The 6,610-nt window shown below is 46.0% G+C and overlaps 1 long non-coding RNA gene across 1 annotated transcript; it reads left to right on the top strand.

Annotated features, from left to right (window-relative positions):
• Window positions 1-1,929: 1,929 nt before the first annotated feature.
• Window positions 1,930-6,610, top strand: LOC114912547 (uncharacterized). The gene is made up of 4 exons (XR_003798310.1): window positions 1,930-2,001; window positions 5,962-6,099; window positions 6,231-6,362; window positions 6,551-6,610. It is a non-coding gene; the product is annotated as an uncharacterized LOC114912547 (long non-coding RNA).

Below are 6,610 nucleotides of genomic sequence, written 5' to 3'. Positions count from 1 at the left end.
TTGGAGAAAAGCATAAGCTAAATAGATAAATGTACCAAATGATGGCCATTTAACTGTTCAGAAGATCATGAAGAATGTGATGTTCGAGTCTGAGGGTAGCGGCGGACCCAAGTGCAGAGCGGTACTCGTGGTGGTGTCTTCGGGGAAATCCAAGAGAGGAGGTCAGAGGACGGGCAAAGGGTCTTCGAGGTGCGAACGTCGTAACAGGGAGGATCCAGAAGGCAAGGTCAGTACACAGGCAAGAGGTTGATGATCAGAAAGAGGCAGGAGATCGGGGGAACAAGGGACGGGTTTGGGGAAGGCGTTCGGGAACAGGAAATGGCTGGAGAAGGTCGCTAACGAGGAGGCAGATCAAGGTTCCGCATCAGCTGGTTGTCCGACGCAGCCTTTTATGCTGTAGTCTGCGTTGCGTCCCAGGTGTTCCGTGTTGGCCCGGAGGTGTGGGCGTGGCAAAGAAAATGTTTTGTTTTCATTTTGGAAGGTACATTGGGTATTCTAACACATATAGAAAAAAAATGCATTATTTTTATAGAAGAACAAAAATGACTGCAACTCCAGAACTGCAAGAAGACAGTATTACATATTGACTGAACAAGTTAATATTTGTATTTCTTTTCTTGAAACACCACACATGCATTTTGCAAGGGAAACACTTGTAACATCAGATCTTAACCAATTTTTTCAGCATCTGTAATAGTGTGAGTGGGGTAAGTGCTGAAATTCATGTTAATGAGCTTTTCTGCAGATGCAAGCGTGGCCAGCTATAACTGATCAGGTTTTTATTTCTCAATAAATTACATATTTCATTCCCAGTGTTCACAGAGCTTCCTTCAGAGTTGCTTTTTGTTGAGAGTGTCAGCCAGTTTCTTAAAATTTGGGAATAAAGTGTCACATGTAGTGGGGGGTGTGGTAGCGCAGTGGGTTGGACCACAGTTCTGCTCTCCGGTGGGTCTGGGGTTCGAGTCCTGCTTGGGGTGCCTTGCGATGGACTGGCGTCCCGTCCTGGGTGTGTCCCCTCCAGCCTTACGCCCTGTGTTACCGGGTAGGCTCCGGTTCCCCGTGACCCCGTATGGGACAAGCGGTTCTGAAGGTGACCAGGTGTCACATGTAAGCCAAAACAAAAGGCCTGTGGAAATGGTGGTGTTTCTTTGCACAGACTCTTGTCTAGTGCTGCATGATGACATCTGCTATTGTTAAGTACCACTGAGGCAATGTTGACTCCTGGTGACTGCATAGAAAGTACATCTGGACTGTTCTGTTGACTGCTTGTGTTCCTAGGGATAAAAGGGGTGTGTACAGTATGCATATAAATTATAAATTGCTGTTAAGACATAGGGGGTGCTGTGGTGCAGTGGGCTGAACCAGGTCCTGCTATCCGGTGGGTCTGGGGTTCAAGTCCCGCTGGGGTTGCCTTGTAAGGGACTGGTGTCCTGTCCTGGGTGCGTCCCCTCCCTCTCCAGCCTTGCGCCATGTTGCTGGGTTAGGCTCCGGCTCCCCGTGACCCCATATGGACAACCAGTTCAGACTGTGTGTGTGTGTGTGTGTGTTAAGACATAGGCTATTGTGATGCAGAACATGATGATAAGATGCTATTTTATTGTTCCCGTCCACTACTACAATGGATCCGAGATTAGGATGTTTCCTTAAATCAGTTATACGTTAGGTTACAACAATGGGTGGTTTTCTTTTCCTTCCTTCCTTCCTTTCTTTTTTGCACTACCTATTTCATGCAATCAAATATCATAGACTGCCATAGAATCGCTCCAGAATTTCGAAAACCCCGGGGTTGCGCACACCGCATTTCTTTCTTCAAGCGGTCGGGAAATAACAGCTCGCGCGCAACTGAATTTACCACAGTTATGACCCAGGAAGTCTGCTTTCGTGCCACAGTAACCGAGCGTGACAACGGTAGAGCATCTGAGCCTATTAAGATGAGGTACGATCGTGGTCTTCTTGGGTCTCTTGTTGCATCACTTCTGTTTTGCTTGGCTTTCTCAAAAAGTAAGTCTGTCTGGTTTTAAAATTAATTTTCACTGTGTATATATGTAAATTAATGTTTTTTTGCATTTGTGTTGTAACTTCAGCCAGGTGTTCTGCAGGACCCTTGACTTGAGACGAAATGCTTGTGCAAAAAAAAAAAAAGGAAAAAAAGGCATTATTATACAACATTAAAGATTTGTTTTATATATTGAATATAAATTAATATCGACACTAATTTCTTATCATATTATAACATATAACTGCACAATTTTAAAGTGACAGGTGACATATTTTACAATGATAGGATGTCAGAGTTTGTTACAGTCGCGTATGAGGGAAATGCGTTGGAGGTGCCTCGCTGCTGTTCGTGGTGTTTCTGGTAAGTGTAGCTGTTCTGCTGTTCTGAACTTCCAGTCTGCTGTGAGAAAAGCTGACTTCATACCAGCCTATGCCTCCCATCTCTCACTGGACCTCCTGGCCTTAACTGAAACCTGGATCACCCCAGACAACTCAGCCACACCTGCAGCACTCTCTACTAACTACTCCTTCTCTCACACCTCTCGTTCCTCTGGCAGAGGTAGAGGACACAGGCCTGCTCATCTCTCCCTGGTGGGAATATTCTGTTCTCTCTCTTCACCTGCATGATCTGTCTTCCTTTGAATGGCATGCTGTCTCTATCACTGCTACAATCACTCTTATTGTGGTTGTCCTTTATCTCTCTCCTGGCCCTCTTGGCTGCTTCCTGAATGACCTTGACATCTTGTTGAGCTCTCTGCCAGGGGACAACTCTCTGCTGATTCTCCTGGGTGACTTCAACCTGCATGTCAATGACATTCATGCAAGTGGCCTTCTGTTGCTCCTACAGTCATTTGATCTCTCCCTGTCCCAATCCCCTGCTACTCACAAAGCAGGCAACTGTCTTGACCTTGTATTTTCCCACAACCATGGCTATCCCGTTCTCTCTGTCATGCCTCTGCATGTCTCTGACCACTTCTTCATTTCCTTTCAACCCTCCCTCACCACTAACTCCTCGTCTCTTCCTGTACCCGTTGTCGCCTTTTGCTGCAATTTAAAATCTCTCTTGCCTTCCTGCTTTGCCTCTGCTACTCTGGCCACTCTCCCTTCTGCTCCACAATTCTCAGGTCTATCGACAGATGATGCCACTAACACTTTCCTTTCTGCCCTGTCTTCCACCCTTGACTCTCTCTGCCCTCTGTCTTCTAGACCAGCACACCCCATTGCTACCCCATGGCTATCTGATACATTACGGGCTAACAGGACTAAACTGCGGGTGGCAGAGTGAAGATCGCACCTGGATGCTTACCAGTCGCTCTTAGCTGCTTTTCAGTCTGCTGTCTCTTCAGCTAAAACCTCCTTCTTCCACAATAAAATACAGTCTGCATCCAAAAAACCACAGTCTCTTTGCCACCTTCCCATCCCTTCTGTGTCCCCTGCCACCTCCTCCTCCCTCTTCTCTCACTGCTGAACACTTTGCTCTGTTTTTCAGAGACAAAGTCAAAGCGATCACTGATTAATTTTCACCATCAACCTGCCCGGTTTGAGCTGGACCTCCCTGTAAAACTATCCTCTCCAACTTCAAGCCGCTCTCCGAATCTGAAGTTGCTGACCTCCTGATGTTGCACACAGCCACCACCTGCTCACTTAATCCGATCCCATCATCACTCCTTCAGAACATTTCCCCGCAACTCTCCTCCTCCATCTCTTCTATCATTAACTCCTCACTCCCCTCTGGCTGTTTCCCAGCTGCCTTCAAAACTGCTCTAATTTCACCTATGTTAAAAAAATCCTCCCTGGACCCCAATCTGGTTGAAAATTACACACCGGTCTCTTTCATCTCCTTCCTGTCCAAAACCCTTGAGCGAACAGCCTGTGATCAACTGTCCGATTTCCTCACCTGGAACCATCTCCTTGATGGTTATCAGTCTGGTTTCAAAGTTGGTCACTCCACTGAGACCTCCCTTCTGGCGGTATCTGACGCTCTCCAAGCTGCTAGAGCTGCCTCCCTCTCCTCGGTCCTCATCCTCCTCGATCTGTCTGCAGCGTTCAACACTATAAATCACTGGATTCTACTCTCCTCTCTTAACCAGGTGCGGCACTCAGATGGTTTGAGTCCTACCTATCTGACAGATCCTATCAAGTGGTCTGGCGGAGCTCTCGTTCTTCTCCTCTGCCTCTCTCAACCAGTGTTCCGCAGGGCTCGGTATTGGGTCCTCTTCTTTTCTCCATCTACACCTCCTCCCTCGGTCCAGTCATAGCCTCCCATGGATTCAAATACCACTGCTATGCTGATGATACCCAGCTCTTCCTCTCCTTTCCACCTGGTGCATCAGACATCTCCGTACGCATTGCTGCCTGCGTGTCGGACATCTCTTCATGGATGTATAATCACCACCTCCAACTCAACCTCTCCAAAACATAGATTCTTTACCTCCCAGCTGGCCTGTCCTCCTGTCACTACCTTTTGATCAAACTGGACAACTCACTCATTTCGCCTAGCTCCTTCACTAAGAGTCTGGAAGTAGTGATTGACACGAGTCTGTCATTCTCTCAACATATTGAAGCCACAACCCAGTCCTGCAGATACATCCTGCATAATATTCGTAGGATCCGTCCCTACCTCACTACTGACTCCGCCCAACTACTTGTCCAGGCCATAGTGACTTCCCGTCTGGACTACTGCAACCTTCTCCTGTGTGGCCTTCCTGCTAATGCCATCAAACCTCTGCAGCTTTTACAGAATGCTGCTGCACGAGTTGTGTTTGATTTTCCAAAGCGCTCCCATGTATCTCCTCTACTCATCTCTCTGCGCTGGCTTCCTATAGCTGCCCGTATAAAATTCAAAACCCTGGTTACTGTGTACAAATCCATCAATAGAACTGCTCCCGGCTACATACAGGACTTGATCAATCGGTCCACCCCAGCCAGGCCCCTTCGCGCATCTACTGCTGCTCGCTTGGTGGTCCCGTGCACGACAGGCAAAACTCTGAGGTTCTCAGTTCTGGGTCCGCTGTGGTGGAATGACCTTCCCATGTCACTCAGAACTGCAGAAACTCCGTCTGTTTTCAAGAAGGGTCTAAAAACCCACCTTCTCCAGATCCACTTTGCCCAAGATCTCTTCAGATCATCTATGGTGTGACTGTTCATGCATCGTAACTTCAGAAGCATCCCCAGATACAACCTTTATTCAGCCATTACTCTGGTATTGTACTGCTCATTTGTGTATCTTATAATATTTAATTAAAAAAAATGTAAAAAAAAAAAATTGGTGTTGGTATCAGGATTTGTCTGTGTCTTATGCAGCTACTTGAACGATGAACCACGGTGTAGCAAGTGGTAGGGAACAAACTCAGTTTGCTTGAGACCTTCATGTCTGCAGCTATGTCTCTTTCTCTCAATAATGTAATGCATAAATTGTACTTTTGCTGAGATGTACGTTGCTTTGGACAGAAGCGTCTGCTAAATGAATAAATGTAATACAGTGTTTACCATGCGATCTGTAAAAACTCCATTAGTAAGGACTGCAGATTTACAGCTTTAGATTAAATTCATTTAAGGTGTGTCTTCCAGTTATTCAATTATGTAATTGCTGTTCTCTGTGTGGTGGGGGGTGTGGTAGCGCAGTGGGTTGGAGTCCTGCTTGGGGTGCCTTGCGACAGACTGGCGTCCTGTCCTGGGTGTGTCCCCTCCCCCTCCAGCCTTACACCCTGTGTTGCCGGGTTAGGCTCTGGCTCCCCGTGACCCCTGTATGGCACAAGCGGTTCAGACAGTGTGCGTGCGTGTGCGCACTGCATATGGAAGCCAGAGGTCGCTGTTGACAGAAACTGTTTATGAACATGCATTATCATTATTTAATCTCAACATATTCACTGTAAACTTTGATATTTAATTTTAACGGTTCACACGGGGTATGATTTCTTTAGTTTATTATTGAATTTTATGATTTGTATTTTTATTCCCCAGGGGATGCACAAAACTGCAAGCAGTGCGCAGGTGAAAGCTGGGCTGGTTGCAATGGAACAGAAAAAATATGTGTTGCGCAACAGAAGTGTGTTTCAGTTGCATCCGAGTCAATAGAAAATGTCTTGGAAGATAAAGACGGTAGGAGTATTTTTTTCTTTTTGTATATGACATTAATATTTCCACAAATTAGAAAGCCATTAAATGCACAGAGAGTTATTGCCTGTCTTTGAAAACTTAAATGAAATATATTTTTCTTCTTCGAGATATAGAAGTAAAGAAAATCACCAAAAAAGTTGCACGGAATTGCGCAAGTCCTGACTTTTGTGATGCAGATTTATCCATGAACTTCAAATATGCTGTATGGAAGATAAGGACAACATGCTTGAGTGATCAAGTACACAGTAAGCTTACATATAATGAAAGAATACAAGGAAATAGGTGGCCCAGTTATTTAGATGTTCCAGACTATCTTTGGTCTCCTTTGTCCATGTTTTAACCTGGGAAAATAATGCTGGAACACTGTAACATACTGTAACATGCTGCAATCAGCATGGCTGTCACTCATCTTCTTCACTTTCCCATGTACCAGTCACAGTGGCAGAGGAGGCTCCTGCGAATGGCCGCAAGTGCATCGGCTGCATTGCTGCAC

Source organism: Scleropages formosus, chromosome 18 (assembly GCF_900964775.1).
Source record: "Scleropages formosus chromosome 18, fSclFor1.1, whole genome shotgun sequence".
Lineage (NCBI taxonomy): Eukaryota > Metazoa > Chordata > Actinopteri > Osteoglossiformes > Osteoglossidae > Scleropages > Scleropages formosus.
This window is presented reverse-complemented; position numbering and strand designations above follow the sequence as displayed.